Source organism: Alexandromys fortis, unplaced genomic scaffold, assembly GCF_014885135.2.
Source record: "Alexandromys fortis isolate MF-2015 unplaced genomic scaffold, M_Fortis_MF-2015_v1.1 scaffold_4, whole genome shotgun sequence".
NCBI lineage: Eukaryota > Metazoa > Chordata > Mammalia > Rodentia > Cricetidae > Alexandromys > Alexandromys fortis.
In genome coordinates this window covers 29,080,396-29,098,475 of record NW_026067944.1, presented here as the reverse complement: position 1 = coordinate 29,098,475, position 18,080 = coordinate 29,080,396, and the positions used below count along the sequence as shown (strand labels likewise).

Sequence of the window (18,080 nt, the reverse complement as noted above, 5' to 3'; positions counted from 1 at the left end):
TAATCACCTAAGCCACCAAACAACAATTACAACAACATCAAAATCCAATACCTCAGGGTCCACGATAAAGCCTAGTATACCCTTGTATGATTCTGTAAGAACGATCTTTCCGTTGACAATAAGTCATTTGTTTGTACCCAATGCTCTCATCAAAAATTCCATAGCTAAGGAAGTGTTGGGCTACTGTTTAGACAAATACCATGGCATCAAGCTAACTTCTAAATTTGTATGTTCATATCCATAGACAAATGCTACCCTCAGCCTTAATCAGAGAATCCTCCCTCTGCAGTGAGTGCAGAAACCCACGCTGATCACGGTGCAGAGAACAGCTGACAGCTGAGTTCTGATCCCTGAACAGGACTTTTTTGTCTAGTTCTTCTAAGGGCTAGGGAACATCCCAATGGTGAGTGCAAAGACTGAAAGAGCTGAAAGATGTGGAGAAGAATTATGAAATTCTATCTTCTAGTCATGACACAATCAGTGCAATGACCTCACAGTAGCTGTCACTGACTGCAGCAGACCAGACCTGCCAACAGTCAACCATGGAGTAGGGAAGGCTTCAAAGGGATAGCCTCCCTGTTGAGGCCTGGCTATTGACAGATTCTGGATGAAAAGCTGACATTGTTTTCAATTAAGGAACCACTAATGGAGCCCACTAGGCTCCAGTGGATAGCCACGGGTACACAAATGGTCCTGCTTAAACTGGGCTGAGTCACAAAACAAAGCAAAATGACTTGAAAGCAATTCATAGTATCGGAAGGGTTGGTTAGACGGGAGTGAGGAGCAGTGTGGAGAAGGGTGACAGCAATCATAATGCACTATATGCATGCAAGAAATTATCAACAAATTTGATAATTTAAAAAATAAAATGAAATGACTGGGGCTAGCAAGATGGCTAAGTGGATAAGATCCCTTCCTGCTCTTTCAGAGGACCCAGGTTTGGTTCCCAGCTCCCACACAGCAGGTCATAACAATCTGTAACTCCAGTTCTAGTGTATCTGATGCCTTCTTCTGACCTCTGAAGATCCACAAATGGTGCATAACATACACACAGGCAAAACAATAATATACTTAAGATAAAATTAAAAATCTACAAACATGGCTTTTTCATTTAAGGAGTTGCTAATCTTATCTCTAGTTACATGAGTTACTACTGTCTTCTGCAAAGCTCAGGAGAGACTGCATCACACTGTGAATGAACTTTCACTAAAGCCGTTTTACCTTCTAGCAAGCACTTATTTTAGGGGCACACAACACACATCTTTCCATTTCCTGGCTTTAGTGATCCACTCCAGACTTTTGCTCCACACTAACACCAAACTATTCTCCCAAACTGAGTTTTCAAACGTACTACAAATGAGATAGTCTCCTATCTCTAGCTGTTTGTTTTTAACCTATGTCCTGAGATCGGGCAGGCAATGACTGCATCTTACTGACGAGTCTTCCCACTCCTCGGGGTACTTTACCCCACATCTCACAATCTCTTCCCACTCCTCAGGGTACTTTCCCCCACATCTCACAATCTCTTCCGTTTCCCTGCAAAGTGTCACTTCGGAGAAATTACCAAAGCGCCCTAAAATGGCAGGCTTGTCAGAGAGAGACCAGGGTACAGGAACAGTAGAGGGGACTTTAAACAGATGTCATCCTCAAGGCCCCCGAGGTGCTGCCAGAGCATTCTCTCCACACATGGCTCTGTATAAGGGCACTTCTTAAACCCCGTTATTGGACTTAAAGAGGGCTACAGCCTTTTTCCTATCTACTCTGGATGATTTCCTTTGCCAAAGATCCAAAACAGCTTTGTATTTTTCAGCCTTTAGCTGAAAAAAGGTGTAATTTATAATGCTTTTATTTTCCATGCAGACTTTCTCTGAGGCAAACATGTACCCCGACCTTTACCTAATCAAGAAAAGTTGTTTGGGCAATGGGGGATGGGGAAGCAGGTTAGGCTTTAAATGCGCAAATCAGTTCTAATAAAAACACTGAGATTCAGGTGCCTGGGGTTAGAAATACTGGAGGGAATTCAATTACACTAATTAATATTTAAGAAGGGCTAGAGATCACATACTGAATGTGGGAAACTAGGCCAGTCAGACATGAGCATATGGGGAGGGCAAGATCAACAGATAAAAGTAACAAACAAATCATACATAAATGCTCCAACAGGAATGAAATGGAGAATATAAAATAAATGTTCCAACAGACACTGAAGAGGAGGTAAAGTAAATGGTCTACCAGACATAAAAGCAAAATGTTCCAACACACACAAGACATTTTATTGGCTTTGTGTAAACACATATATTATAAAAATGATTTTTCCAAATAAGTTGCTAGGAAATGTTACCCATTTATAAAAACAGACCTAGTCAGGTTGTGTACATTCATAGTACAGTGTATTTACTCCCATTACCTCACTGGCTCATCACATAGAGCTCAATAAGGTCTGGATTTGCCAAGAGTTGGTTTTCTTATGGCTAAATCTACATGGATACAAAAGTCAATAGAGGGTTGAAAATCTTCCTAGTTCTTTCTTATGGTGATATGATATAGTGTCAGGCCAGATTCGTTTTGGGGGTGCTGATATTTCATTTGCAGCTCTGATTCCTGGTCACTATTATTGTACTTGAATGCTTTCTGAAGAAGGCACTGATGGTGCCAGAAGTACCTTGTTTTCTTCTTCCATTGCAGCATTTAACTATCTTATTCCTCTTTTCTCACTCTTAGACCTCTCCTTCTTGCATTAGGGGAGTCTTCAAAAGCATAATCCAGAAGAGCCTCTGGATTGTGAACTGTATATGTTTAGTGTGAAATACAAAGACATGGTATTCACCAGGTTGCTTTTGCTATCTGCAACACACAGAGGTAAGTGGAGGTAGAACTGTGGAGGAGATGAAATCTCACCACTACCTAGAACTAAACTCCTCCAAATTCTTTAGCACACACAGATAGTAGTTAGAGGACCTGAAGAAACACTTTGCAGCAATTCTTATGGTCATATGGTCATGGAGAAAGCAAACAAAGAGGTTCTTGCTCTTAAGGAACCTAAGTTTGAAAAGTAACTTAAATAAACTGAAGAATTCAAGATAATACATTCCCTTTGATTTTATATTTATTATATTTGATTCTATAATGTTCTTTGACTACAATGTCTTCATCTTTGCCTCATTCATCAGAGCTGCGAAGAGTCACCCGCTCTGCCGCACTTGGTTTCCTGGCACTGCTTATGCTTATGCTACTTTCATTTTACCCAGCAGATTAATAACTAAAATTAAAAGAAGAACAATTATTGGGACTAACATTTACCAAAACTGAGCAAACAAAGAATTACTAAAATAAAGCACATCAACTCCAGGTGCAGTGGTGCATGACTAATCCCAGCAGCAGAGTTGCAGAGGCTGGGGTATAAGGAGTTTAAGGTTACCCTCAGCTACACAACAATTTGGGGTCAGCCTGGACTATGGGAGACCCTGTTTGAAAGAGGAAAAATCGCAGCAGAGGAGAGCACTTGATGACAGCAGCTGTGACATGCTATTCACAGTGCAAATCAGTGAATCCTAAAGGAATAAACTAAGAAAAATGGAAGGCCATGAAACTTACATGATTCATAAGAGAAGACCAAGCTTACTAAACACTCTGAAGCCCTGAAGACTACAGGAGACAAAAAAGTCAGTTCTGCATAACAATCTGGACAAGAAAGTAACACTGAAAGGACTGATGTCCTCTGATCACAGACGCACTGGAGCTGAGAGTGTAATGGAAATTAAACTTTTGCTCTATAAGACTTCTTTAGTGCATGATCTACATCGTGGGGACAATGTGTGGCTATACCACTGTGGATGAGGGGCCAAGCAAATGCTCAGAGGTGATGGTAACAACAGTGATGTGAGATTTTCTATATTATTTTCCTTTTAGATGTATCTATTTTATTACTTTAAATATACAAGTGTTTTACATGCATGTGTATATGTGCACCATGTGCCACCCTTGGTGCCTAAGGAGGACGGAAAGATCAGGAACCTAGGACTGAAGTTACATTTGGCTGTGGGCTACCATGTAAATGCTGGGAATCAAACTTGGATCCTCTGCAAGGGCAAAAAGTTCTGTTAACCACAGAGCCAACTGTCCTGTCCCAAGCATAATGCCTTCTAAGAATCAATGCTAGAAACTCATAGGGAATGTAAATTAAAATTAGAACCCATGTTGACAGATAGTGCCAATGTATTATGTGACAAAAAAAGTTTTTCTAAAATAGGGTTGTAAGAATTTAGCTGCTTGAAAAAAAAATGTCATAGAGGCAACAAAAACAAAATTGTTGGTTTACTGTAAAAATGAAAAAAAAAAAGAGGACTTTTTGTCCTTTGCTTGGATATGGATCTGACTCTACTTCAGTGAGTACTAGATTCACTTAAAATTAAAAATAAAGATATTGGCAAGGACATTGAGATTGTAATGTAACATCACGCTTCAAAGAATAAACTATCAAGATAGAACAAAACTAAATGAAATGGAACAAGCAAACTTACCACAAGTCAAGGAGGTTTTCTACAATATCAAGAACACTACTAAACAGAACCAGGATTGTTATTCATGGGAACAAAGTGCTCATCTATATTAACTTTTGTGATGTTATTCTAAATGTGGTAATGTGGGCAAATTATTTGGTAATTGCTTTTAGTTTTCAAATGTAATTTTAAGGTAGTTTGTGAAACAAAAGAAACATCATCAAAAATAAACATTTACAATAACAAAATGAAAGGCTAAGTTTCTCATGACTCACATCACCCTTCATATGTGTGTCCCATCACATACTCCCACTCACACGCATGCATCACAGACAGAACAACACTTCCAGTCTTCCTCGATACTGGCACTTCTTGTTGTCCACCAGCCTCTGCTGATCAAAGTCTGTATTATGTTATTAACCAGTATTCAATATATATTTGTTTCAAATTAATGAATGGAAAAATATTAATTCCCAGTCCATAATGAAAGGTGTAAACTTCTAAGCAACATCCAGAAAAGCTTTCTTTAATCATGTTTTCTGTTAATTAGGCATTCTTTGTTTTCCAAAATGTTGAACATTTGAAAAATAATATGCAGTGATGTGACGTTACAGTGAATATAGCTACTAGGTCAGTAAGATAATTTAGTCAGGACATGATTGTAAAGTAATACTTTCATTTGTGATAACTATTCTACAAGTAAATTTTCTCTACAATAATGAAACTATCTTTTAATCAAATTTGATATGAGTACTAGATATGTAAATACCTAAAATTACAACAATGCAATTTTATGATGAATATTAAACTATTGTCTCATTTTTATTTTGATATAATTTCTTCTAGGTGGTATCATTTCATGTTAGGCTTTTTTGTGCTGCTTAATATTATAATTAATAATTCATATTTTTGTCTTTCCCCTCTCATTCTGACAACTTTTATTTTTAATCGGTGGGCATGTGCCAAATTGGTTTGTTATTTATTTATAATGTAAAATGACAAGGGAATTGAATATGTGGAATAGAGAGAGATTGTCTTTCATGAAATAAAATTTTCTTAGTAATGGGGGTGTTTCTTGTTTATCCTTATGGGCTTGAATATTGTGAAAGGTCAGATTAGATGCCATTGCTGTTGCTTGACAAAGCTGTGTAAATACATTAAATACAACCATTTTATTTTTTAAAAAATTATTTTAGTTTTGTGAAGATATCTTGGCATATGCATAAAAAGAGGGAAAAGCCCAAAATATGTAAAGATTTCCTATTCTGATAGAGCCTATAATCCCAATTAAGTAAAAATTCTGACAAAGCTGGTCTATTTGTATTCCTTCCTAAGCCAAAAACATGCAAATTTAGTAGGAACAAACAGAAAATTCTGAAGATATGTGACTAAAAAAATAAAATGTTCTGTCTGTGGGTCTTTACAGAATAGAACATTAAGTAATGTCTTCAATTCTGCCCATAACCAGACACCACATATCCCGAATGCAAGAACGCTGATCGACTGCCAGAAAATTCAGAGATGGTTTTCAGAATATCAGCTAGCAAATCACTAGGGGAGCTGATCCTAACGAGGACCCACAGGCCCACCTAGGAACTGCCATCAAACAAGAATCTGCAGGGACATGTCCTTCCAATATGCACCAGTTCCCGAGGTACAGTTAAGTTGGAGAGCTACACTTTTACAGAAAAACTCGTCTAGCTCACCAGGGTTTGCCATTGTCTGAAAAATCCTTTTAGCTCATCCCATGTCAAACATTAGAGAATTCAGGGAACGCAGCATATGTCATCAAATTATATACTTCTCTAAGATTCTAGTGTCATCGTTTCTTTTATTAGTTTAACTACCACCGTGAACCATTATTGGCCCCTTCAACCAGAGCCTTTGACTCAGCTAAATTAGATTCCAGCATTTGGACAAAGAGAGCTTAACAAAAAGAAAATGGCCCTATAACATAAATATAAAATATAAATACAAATATGTTTCTCATGAGAAACCTATTCTTTACAGATTAAAATTTTTATATAGTTGCAAGCATTTCAAAACTGTTTTTACTTTAATTATTTAGACAATGTTAAGTTCTAGAAGGCTGCAGTGACATCACTGAGTGACAGCTCATCTGCTGTCAGTGTGAGTCACAAGGCAAGCATGCTGATGCATCATTGTGCTTTTCCACCAGTTTCTGGAGCAAGCCTCCCCCTCCCTGCCTTTGGGCATACATTCGCTGTACAAGCTCTGTGGCTAGGTGATTTATCATGGTTATGTATACACAGTATTCATCTTTCAAAAGTGTACTATGGAAAAAGCTAACTATATAATGTGGCAATCTATGATTATACAACCTGGGTGGTTTAGCTAAGAATGAGAATAGTGATGCTAATGCAAGTCACCAGAAGCAGGATTTATAATCTGGGTAGAGGCTGTTTTTGTTTGTCTGTTTGTTTTTAATTTACTATTATGGGGCTGTAAAAGTTTGGTGCTACTCTAGATATAAGAAGAGCCACATTTCTGAGCATAGCAGCCATGACCACTACTTACATTCTGTATTTCAACAGTTAAATGTAACAAGAATAGGAAGTGGTGTCTTTAGGATGCTTTCATAAGCCCTACAGCATGATGACCAGTCGACCAGGTATAATGTTCTCGAGACGGCAGGACTCTAACAGAGTTTACGTGACAGCGAATTTAAAACATGTTCCCTATAGGTAGGAATCACACACAAATAGATGTATAGACACTTTACAAACAGTCATTGACATGTGTCTTTCCATTTTTAGGGAAGAACACCACTGTGTTTGATAAACACACTAATTTAAGTGAGACAGTACTTACAAACAGGAAAGCTGAGTAGAGTTCAGTTTTGCTATCTGGAGCTTGGGTCAAGGAATGAGAGGTGATAGAGATGAATATATGAATATTTGTGTTTGTGGCATGTACATGTCCTAAATTTAACAGTGTCATCATGCTATGTCCATAAGTTTGTGCTCTCCCAAAAATATTTTATTCATATCTGTACTTTATATGCATTTTTTTTATCATGACATCCTTTGAGAATTCTTCTAAATTTGCTAAATGGACTATTTCAAATGCAACCTCCCATGATTTGACCTTATTAGAATCTGGATGAATTTTTCCATCAGTTCCTCCAGAATTTAAGAACTGAGTTTTGTTCTGAAAAAAAAAAGCATTTTGGTTATCAGCAGTAATATTCTCTCTACTGTCTGCATAAAGACTATAGAAATATAAATCATTAAGTATGTATTTAGATAAAAATACTTTTATAGAGCCCAACTGGTATCTGAGAGGTGAGGACAGGCTGAGAAGGACTCCTTGGCTTCCTTATGTCCAGAAATTTCCTGTTTCCCTATTTCCTATGGTTACCACCATGGAACATGTTAAAATCTCAGTAGGGACTCTGTTTCAACTTTTCCTTTCAAAACAGCGTAAAAGTTTAATGGAAAAAAAATGTCCTTCCTATCTCCATGCCAGGCACTGTGCAAGATCCACAAACTTAAAAGCCAGGCAAATGGTATTTTATATGCCCCAAAACTTAGTGACAGGGTGCTACAAAAATCCCCAAATTTAGCCATGTGACTTGATTCATATGCACTGTGGGATGAATCAAGGAAAATGGTACCATCTGTACTTTTATTGGACAGTCAAATGATTCCCTCGGTCCATCCAAAAACATCTTACTTCAAGAGACACATGGGATGGTTTTTTCAAAAATGATCTAATTTTTAAAGTTATTAGGTAAAATGATTGACAGCTACCCTAGCAAACATAGGTAAAACTAAGCAAATAGTGTTTGTCAGTCACAATGACCATAATTTTAACCTATTCACATATATAAATATTTTTTCATGATTGTTTAGGACTTACAGTAAAAACTCAGGGAATTTGAAAAGGATTTAAGTTAGAATCATGTTCAACTAGCAGGTTAATGGCATCACTTATGCTCTGAGATGAAAGCTACAAATGATTGAGTTTACACGGCAAGTGGGTGATGGCTGACCAGCAACTTCAGGGACATGCTAGTATTATTTAGATACACCTTCAAAGCTCTGACTTCTACGTATTTAAGACTGCATTGCAACAGTCTACAATATTTCAATTATCGTTATGAGAATTTTAGTGGATTTATATTATGTTCCAGTATCCAGTCTGAGTTGGAAGTAGCCATACTTGAGAAAATACCACAGAAAAGGCTAAACCTGTTAAAGATTTCAACTAATAATTACAAAATTGTTATAATTTGAGTTTCAAGGTCTGTCATAGGCTCACGCTGTGAAGATGTGTGCCATAGTAGTTGGCTTGATATTAGAAGGCTGTAGAAACTTGAAAAGGTTGGTCCTATTGTTTGCAGTACATCACTGGTGGCCTATGGTGGCCTTTGGAGCCTATGCCTACCTCTACTTCTGACCTCTTTCTGCTTCCAGATATGAAAAGTCTTTATCACACACTTTTAGTTCCTCTGAATTGGGTGCATTCCCATGTCTTCTCCACCGTAATGGAATGAACTAGATAATACTGCGAGGTAAAATAAATCCATTCTCTTTCAAGTAACTTCTGTCAAGTACTATGGTTACAGAGAAATCAGAGTACCAGTATTTCTACATCAGGAGTAAGAAGGAGAAAATGAAGCTATAGAAGATACTGTGGACAAAATACCATTCATGTACCCATACCGAGGGCTTTTTTGGGGGGTGGGGTGCAAGACAGGATTTCTCTGTGTAGCTTTGGAGCCTGTTCTGGAATTACACTGTAAATCAGGCTAGCCTCAAATTCACAGAGACCCGCCTGCCTCTGTCTCCTGAGCACTGGGATTAAAGGCATGCGCCACCACCACCAGCCAGTGCATACAGAGTTTTAAGATATTTGTTCTTCATTTCAAAAAGTGATTTCCTACTACTTTACAGATAAAGTGAGATGCTTAGCTCCAGCTAATGTGATAGATTCATATCATAAGACAATCACCATAATACCAAATTTTTAAATTTATCACTTCATTTAATTTTGAAACAGTTTACAAGAATATTACTGTTTGAATTTTACTAACGAGAAAGCAAAAGCTGACATGAAAAAACTTGTTTAAAATTGCTGAGATATGAACTCATATCTGTCTGGTTTTTATACCTAAGCTTTCACATTTTATAATAGTAATTCCTAACTCAAATTACATATTATAATTACCAGATATTTTAAATGTTATAAACAATCAAGTGGTAGTCCAGAAGAATTAAATCTGAATTTTTTGTACAACAATCCAGACATGAAATGAGGCTTTCCTGCATCACCATAACACCCAGTCAATTAGAAAAGCACCCTGGTATGCAGTACAAGCTTTCCTGAAGCTCAGGTGTCTCCTGAGGAGTGAGATAGTCTAGAGCCTATGTCCTCAGTCTCTTTGCTGTAGCTTTCCCTTGCCTTCCCCCATCCACCTTGCCACTCTGCTGTCGTGTTTATGTAAAGAAAGAAAATGTCTTAGAACTTTGAAATGAAACATTTCATAGCTGAATTTGGTAAATAAACCTGCTTGCACGTTTTTACATGTTGACAAAAGAGTGAAGACCAAGATGACTCATTTCATTATTGTTCTCATTACCTAAGTAGGAGTTCAAGACTACCCTTAAAACACTCTTTGACCAAAGCTAATAACTAAAATGGACTCTTCCACAAACTTAACAAGAACAACCATTAGATGGAGGGGGGAAGATCCAATGTCTGTGTCTTACAATGCTGTTTCATGTAGTATTTAAAAGCAGACAATAGTCATTGAAAACACAGAGTCAAAGAAGGGAAACCTGCTGTTCTGGTAGACAGTAAGATTCAAAGTTGAAAGGTCTAGGTTTGTGTCTATACTCCAAGACTTCACTGCCATGACGTGAAGAGACTATGAGTTTTTATGTCTTTTTTTGGTACTGGAACTGCATCTCCGTTAAGTCAATGCAAGAGAAAGCATCATTTGTTCAGCATTACACTAAGGACTTGCTAGAAATAAAACGGTAAGTTTATATTCTTGAGTCAGAATCAGAAGCTTGGTGGATGTGGGAAGCAAGCTTTATCTGTAGTCTAATTACCTCAATGATTTTCATCTGAGTATGATCATATTGTCTACTCTCCCATAGGACTGTTGTCTAAGACTACAGGAGAATGCTCATAAAACTGGCTGTTTGTTTTGTTTTGTATCAGGAATCTCAAATTATCTCCCAGAAATATTTAGAGAAATAATGTTCGAGCCTACAATAGTTGGATAACAGCCTCATTTCTGAGTTTTACTTTGAATGTGTAGACGAGGCACAGGTCAACCAGAGGTTATGCAATTAGCCTGGAGTCAAAGAGAAAGCAAGGAGTAGAGATGCAAAAGAAACCCCAGCGTGAACTTGATTTTAATTCAATCACACTGTTAAGGTACCGACCACGCACCCTCCACTAGAAAGACAATGAACCTTTTAATAAATAAGTTTTAATCCTTTTAGTTAAAAAAAATAGCAGTAGCTTTTAAAAACAGATTGGCACCTATGGTTCTGAGCTAAGGGACATTTAGGTCAATAGGAATCCTGCTTTGAGAAGGTACTACTGATCAGATCTTTATACATGTAAAGTGTGGGCATTATATATGTTCCTCATGGAACACTTCTGATTGCTACAATGGTGGAGAATATAATAAACAAAAGTAGTTATGAAGGATTGAGTTTTCCTTGACTATATAGACTTCTATAGCACTATCTGAATAAACTAAAACACAAATTGAACGATAGGAAATGCTTTGGGATGGTTTCCCCGCAGCATCCCCCTCCTGTCGAAAGTACTCTATCACTTTTCTGTAATTTATCTCAGATAGCTACTAAGATGTTGGATACTTTTACATGCAAAGGTGCCGAAAAACAGAAAGCAAGAGAATGGATTGTTAATGAAATTCTCTGATTGTCAAAAGTACTTTGGAATGATCAGGTGGCAAATAATAGTAAGAGGGATCACATAAAGTACTTAGCTGCTACAGTCACTGTAATAAATGCAGAAGGAAGTAGATATGAACAGAATTTGCATGTTATGCAGTTGCTGTGTATGTATGTAGAATATACAGAAGCTATTTGTTTCAATAATACTCGTAAAATATTGTTCAAAACCTATTCTTGCTGTCTTCCCCCTTTCAAATACACTATACAGACAACACCCATATGTCCAAGTGTATACAAGGAGGCTAGAAAAGGAGTCACTTAGTATTCATAAATATCAAATAACAGCAGAGAATAAAAAAATGGTAACACTAATAGAATAGCCACACACACAAAAACATGATGATTCTTAAACATTGGAGATGTTAATGTGTGGCAGGAACTACAATAAAAATATATGTTCTACATACCAAAACTACATACCGAAAATATAGATGTGTGCTCATTCTGTTTGCTGGAGGATATTTATAGTGGTTTTTTTTTAAAAATTGAATTGAAAAAGAGAGATTAAGAAACATGGCTTTGTTGACTGTTGTCATTGTTATTACTTAGTTTAGTTATTATACTTTAATATCAAATCATATCAGACTCTTCGATAACTTCCATGAATTTGGTATTTAACAAGAAGCTGCCCCCATTCTTTTATTTGGAATATTTGTTCAGAAAACCTAAACACATGTTCATTAAGTATGGCAAGACCTAGTCTATGGTTGGAGCTTCCTTTTGACAGGATGGAAGAGATGCTAATTGTAGGAAAGTATATCAACTCTACAAGAAGTGTCTACTTTAGATTTCAGGAAAGCAGAGGAAAAGGTAAAAGATCACGAGTCAAACTGACCTGAGCCTCATAGACTGAATATACCATGAAATATATCTTCTTATTTTATTTATTCTGTCCTTTTGTCAAATAAAAGCCTGTTTCTATGATATTTTCTGTGCCTAGTCTGTGAAAAAGCAAGATTGGACTTGCATATCCAAGTTCTTTTCAAACTATCTCAAATTATTTCCAACTTGGAGAGGACGTTAACTTCCTCAGAGACTCAGAGAAAACTCAGTGCAGTCACAAGACTTTTGCATAGTTTAAGAACAGAAAAATGGAAAGGCACCTCCCATGATAAGAAAATGCTAATAAAAATCACAACAATAACATTAATAGCAATAATCTGGATTGTATAAAATGACTGATCACAAGGATTCACCTGCATTAGGAAGACTCCAGAACAAGGAGGTCATTAAGCTATATTTCCACCTTCAGGATTCAGCCAAGCTTAGACTCTCCGGAAAGCTGTAAATACTCTCAGAGCGGACTTCAGTAATGAGATTGGAATGAAGGCTGGATGATGGCATAAAAGCATCTCCCTGCCCCTTGTTCTGAAAGTTAACTATTAAACCATGTGTCGTTCATCCTGATTTGGTTTACTTAGTTCTAGAAACAAGGACACGCTGATCAGATTGCCCAGGGCAACTGAACACCCAGTGCAACCTCTGTGATGACTATGTTCTTCCCAGCAACTTCACTAAAAAGTCCTTTTATTATCAAGCCATCAATTCTGCACTGCTGATGAAGGATGGAAAGTATTTTCTTTTGAAGAAAAGTTCTTCCCTTCCATTAATTTTGTATTTTGATATATTCAACATTTTTTCAGTGCATAATCTTTTCCACTTGATTCCATTATTCCATTCCCTTCTGTCTCTGTCTCTCTGCCTGTCTTTCTCTTCTACTCTAGTTTATTCTCTTAATTATTCACAGACTTCCTTGTCTGGACACTTCATTCTAGTCGAAGCTGGCTTATTTTTTGCAACACCTAAGTGGAATGCAATAATAAAAACAAGGAGAGGGAATTGGTTTTAATGGTATATTATAGTTTAATGGTTTATTACAGTTTCATCCACAACAGAGACCATTTTATTGACTTTTCTCATGTGCTGTTCAGACTACAGCTTAAAATGGCCACAACAATATTTGTAAATGAGTGGTTAGTCACTGTTCAAACCACTTTTCAAAACAGTGATAGAAAGTCTCATTTTATTCTGTGAGAAGGAGAGTTTTGTCGTGGTTGGTTTCATTTTCCTCATAGAATCACGCTACCAGAGAAAAATAAGGCTCAAACATTGTTTAAAAATATATTATGATTTGGATTATATCTATAGTGAATCTATGTTGAAAATATTTAACTCTTCTATATTTTTCACAAGCATGAATACAACTACACCCAAATGTTAAAACTTAAAATGATATCTTGTTTTCTCTTGGATATTTGCTCATGTCAAATTTTGTGTGTGGCGGGGAGGCAGAACAAGATACAGCAAACCATACATACGTGGTATTTTTCACCATATTTTTTTATTAACACTCTAAATGAATATGTTTCAATAACTTTGTAATGTTTACATCTATGAAAAAGATGACTATAAATAGGATGATATATCAATATTTAAAAGATTCTTAAACAGCAAATATTCTGTAAGTACTGAATATATTAACAGGAAAACAAGTTGAAGACACAAGATTAAGAGAAAGGTAAAAGTACTAAGTTATATTGAGGTTTGTAATATATCAATATTAATCTATTTTTAAAACAGTGTTGGAGGGTGGGAACTGGGCTCAGTAGTTTTCTTACCTTTTGAAGATCCTTTGCAATGTTAAGCTTTTATTAAATGTTCATTTAATATATATATATATATTTCACTCTCAATTGAAAGAATAAAAATAGTCAGACATCAAAGTTGATAATTTCTACTTTACTGCCCTGTTCTCAATTCACAGCACATCTTTAGCATACTGGAACCTTGACTTCCACCATTTAGAAAGTTGAGGTTACAATTTCCTCATCCATTAGGTGAAGAGAACATGAAGTATTACAGAGAATTGCTTTAAGACTATAATGGGTAGAACAGAGAGGTCACTCAATAAATGTCAGTTTAGACATCATGCACAGTGAAAGCCACATAAAAATATTCCTAGGCCTGTTGCTCTGTTAGTTAGTTAGGTCTGATATCCATGCTACAAAAGCCATTAAGCATAAATAATTTGGGTATTTGAAAATACTCTTCAGAGAGTGTTTTAATGACATTTCCCAAAGGTCAGGCTAGCTTATGCTAGTGTGGAGATGCTGCATTGAAGGGAATTTTATTTGATTCAGAAAATAAGTCTTGCTCCCAAAACCCACGATCATAGAGAACCTGCCATAAAGGAGAAGAGTGGTATTTTAGAAATCTAGGTTAAAAACTATAATAAAAATTGAATGTAGATTCTTAGGATAACAGTAAGTGCGCAAAATGAAAACCGTGGTAAGAAGAAATATGCTCTACACAAACAGCCTGCAGCTCATGAAGAGTGGAAAGGCTTTAGGCAGCTAAGAGAAATGGAAGAATAAAGCACAACACAGAGGCCTGCAAAGAGCCAGGGAAGAAGGTGCTCAAAAGCCAGACTCTAAAGTGAGGGGCCAGAAAGACTCTGGGACCAACAGAAGTCTGTGGTAACAAAGCTAGAGCAAGATTGTTAGGAAGCAGGAAGGTTTAGAAATGAAATCCTTAGTGTGTACGTTCCAAGGTGGTGTTAGTTACAGAAAGTACAAATATTGATGGGTTAAATCAGGATGAGGAAAATATAAAGCCAAATACGGACAGTTCTGAGAGGGAAAAAACAGGCAGCTTGGTACTCAACTGTCATCACAATTCATTTGTGTTGCACATCCCACTGTTTGTGACATTAACAGAATTTCGAATTTAGCAATGAACTATTTTTATGTTGTGAATCTCTGAAGCCATTTTCCATATGTATCTATTGCAGCTAGCAATAATAGCCTTTTTATCTTTAAAATGTTTCCAATTAATACTACTTGAATCAGGGGTTCACCCAAGAATTTTTCAAGTATTTTCCTTTTTATTTTCTATCACATTATACATCCTATTTATTTGCATTAAGCCCAAATTAGTTATTTCAGTAAAAAAAAATCGTTAGATAGTTGTTGCTTTTATTACTATTTTCATAAGATTGAGTTGGCCTGGGAGTTTTGAATTATGTTTTCATTTAACTAAAATAATTATAGTACTTTTCCTGTGAAGGCATGTAACTATATCAAATTTACATCTTAGATTTCCTGTGTGCCAAACATTAGGCAAAGCAATTTTAAGTGTCATAATGTATATACTCATACATTAATGGATGTTTCATATTAATATATATTAATGAGCTTATGATTATTGTCTAAAAGGCTTGTGTCTTATTATTATTGTGGCTATTATACTAAGTAGCAGGTACCATTTACTGAATATATCTTATGTACCAAGATGCATAAAGAACTTTACTAGAGACCATAAATACAGACCAATTATGATGCTATTAGTTCATTTTTTCATTTGAGATTTGAGGGTTTTACGCACACACACACACACACACACACACACACACACACACACACACACACAAGGTGCCCATGATCATGTGACCTGTAGATAGTAGCGATGACAACTCTAAAAAGGAAGCATACTCTGTGTAAGAACATGGTCCATTCTCTCTTGATGATACAGTTCCACTTTTAAGACTTAAGCAAGACTTCAATTTTTAAAAGTTAACAGGACTAAAAATACAATCCAATGATAGAATGACTGCCTAGCATGTATAGGGCCTTAGGCTCAACCCCCAGTACCACAAAAATACAAATGAGATAAAATAAATAAAAAGCTTAACAATGTACTGTCAACTGACTTTATAAGAAAATACATTCATTCCACCATATTATTCTTTTGTCATTTCCATCAACACAGAATTTCTGGATTGGTATCAGTTCTCTTGATAATATAGATTCAATTCAGTAAACAATCTCAGGTGCCTACTGTGTAGCCCCTACTAGGCTAGTGACCTTAGTCAGTTAACTATCATGCTTTGCGGGAGAATTGTCTGTATTCTGTCAATCATGTTATAAATAAATGCTGATTGGCCAGTCAAGAAATATAGGTGGGAAAAGCAGAGAGGAAGTAGAAATGATGTAATGAGAACAGAAGAATTCTGGGAAGGAGGAAGTTGATTACTCCCACTTAAACACAGAGTTGATGATTATAGAGTCTTCATCCTGAAGATGTCACTTTGAGGCAAAATTGTACTTTTCTGTAACTGATGTTAGAAGAAAACTGCACTACATTATGATCACTGGAGCTTCAGATTTAAAAGTTCCTTTTAATAACACAAGTCCCAAACTGAAAAATAAGCAGCACTTCATGTAGACTGAAACATAATTTCCATTAAAAAAAACAGAAATTTGGACTGCATAGTACCGTCTACATATTAGGCTAAATCACACTATTTTTTTTAATATGGAAAACCTAGATCTCCTCCATATGTACTGCAATGATGATATCTCTGACCCATCTTCAGAAGGAAAAGCACCTTGAATCATTTTGTCACTAGGGCTAATGCAGCTACACTGGAAAAATACATTTTTCAGCAAGTTCCTGGATGTCACAAAACCAATAATCATAATAGCAATCACAGCAGTAATAACTTTTGTTGAACACTTTCCAATGTCTCAAGCATCACAACTGACAGTTCTAATGCATGGTATTATTTTTTTCTCAAAATACTGTATGGGGTAAGAAGTGTTAATAATCTGATTTTACAACAGGACACTTCAGGCACAAAAGCCCAATAACTTGTCCATAATGACTGGCAGCAAGAAAATAAGAGAAAGGTCAGATTCTTCAAAGTCTGTCTCTCATGTGTTTTACGTGGAGGTAATGACAGATATTCCAAATTTTATCAAGGTTATCTTTTGGCTGATGGAGCTATACTACTGGGTTTGCAACCCACTTGGTCTATATGCTCAAACGTGAAGATATCTAACAAGTCAAAGTCTGAGATGCTGTTATTCATACCACTTGGCAATTAAAATGCTCCCTTCTGAGAATGTGTGATAGCTAGCCAAATCTTAGAACATAATACATGCTTTAAAAAGTGCCTGAAGTGAGCCTGAATGATACCTTGGGCTAAGAGCTCGTAATGTTCTTGCAAAGGCTCCAGTACTGGGGATCATTTCACCCACATTGCCACTGACAACCATCAGTGAATCCAGTCCCAGGTATCTGAGCTCTCTTCTGATGTCTCTAGGCTTCAGGCACATGCACACTGTACACACACACACACACACACACACACACACACACACACACACACGGTCAGGCAAAACACTCATACAAACAGAATGAGGAAAGTGAAAAAGTACCCGATGAATGTTAAAAACTGCATCTCTATTAGATTATTTGTTCTTTTGATAACCAATCATGCCACAAGGACATGTGCTCGACTATGTTCATAGCAACATTGTTTGTCATAGCCAGAACCTGGAAACAACCTAAATGCCCCTCGACTGAAGAATGGATAAGGAAAATGTGGTACATTTATGCAATGGAGTATTACACAGCAGAAAAAAAAATAACGACATCTTGAATTTTGTAGGCAAATGGATGGAGCTAGAAAACATTATTTGGAGTGAGGTAACCCAAACCCAAAAGACAAGTATTACATGTACTTACTCATAAGTGGTTTTAAAACATAAAACAAAGAAAACCAGCCTACAAATCACAATCCCAGAGAACCTAGACAGCAATGAGGACACTAAGAGAG

The 18,080-nt window shown here is 36.5% G+C and overlaps 1 protein-coding gene across 15 annotated transcripts in view; it reads right to left on the bottom strand.

The window, feature by feature from the left end:
• Window positions 1-18,080, bottom strand: part of Zbtb20 (zinc finger and BTB domain containing 20) — a 752,057-nt gene that overhangs the window by 380,165 nt on the left and 353,812 nt on the right. For 2 of the 15 annotated variants that reach the window (XM_050148762.1, XM_050148771.1), the window contains exon 1: window positions 12,658-12,771. The exons of the other annotated variants lie outside the window; for them this stretch is intronic. The gene's annotated coding sequence lies outside the window, so the exon portion shown is untranslated. Of the gene's footprint in view, window positions 1-12,657; window positions 12,772-18,080 lie in introns of those variants that run through there. 15 annotated transcript variants of the gene reach the window in all.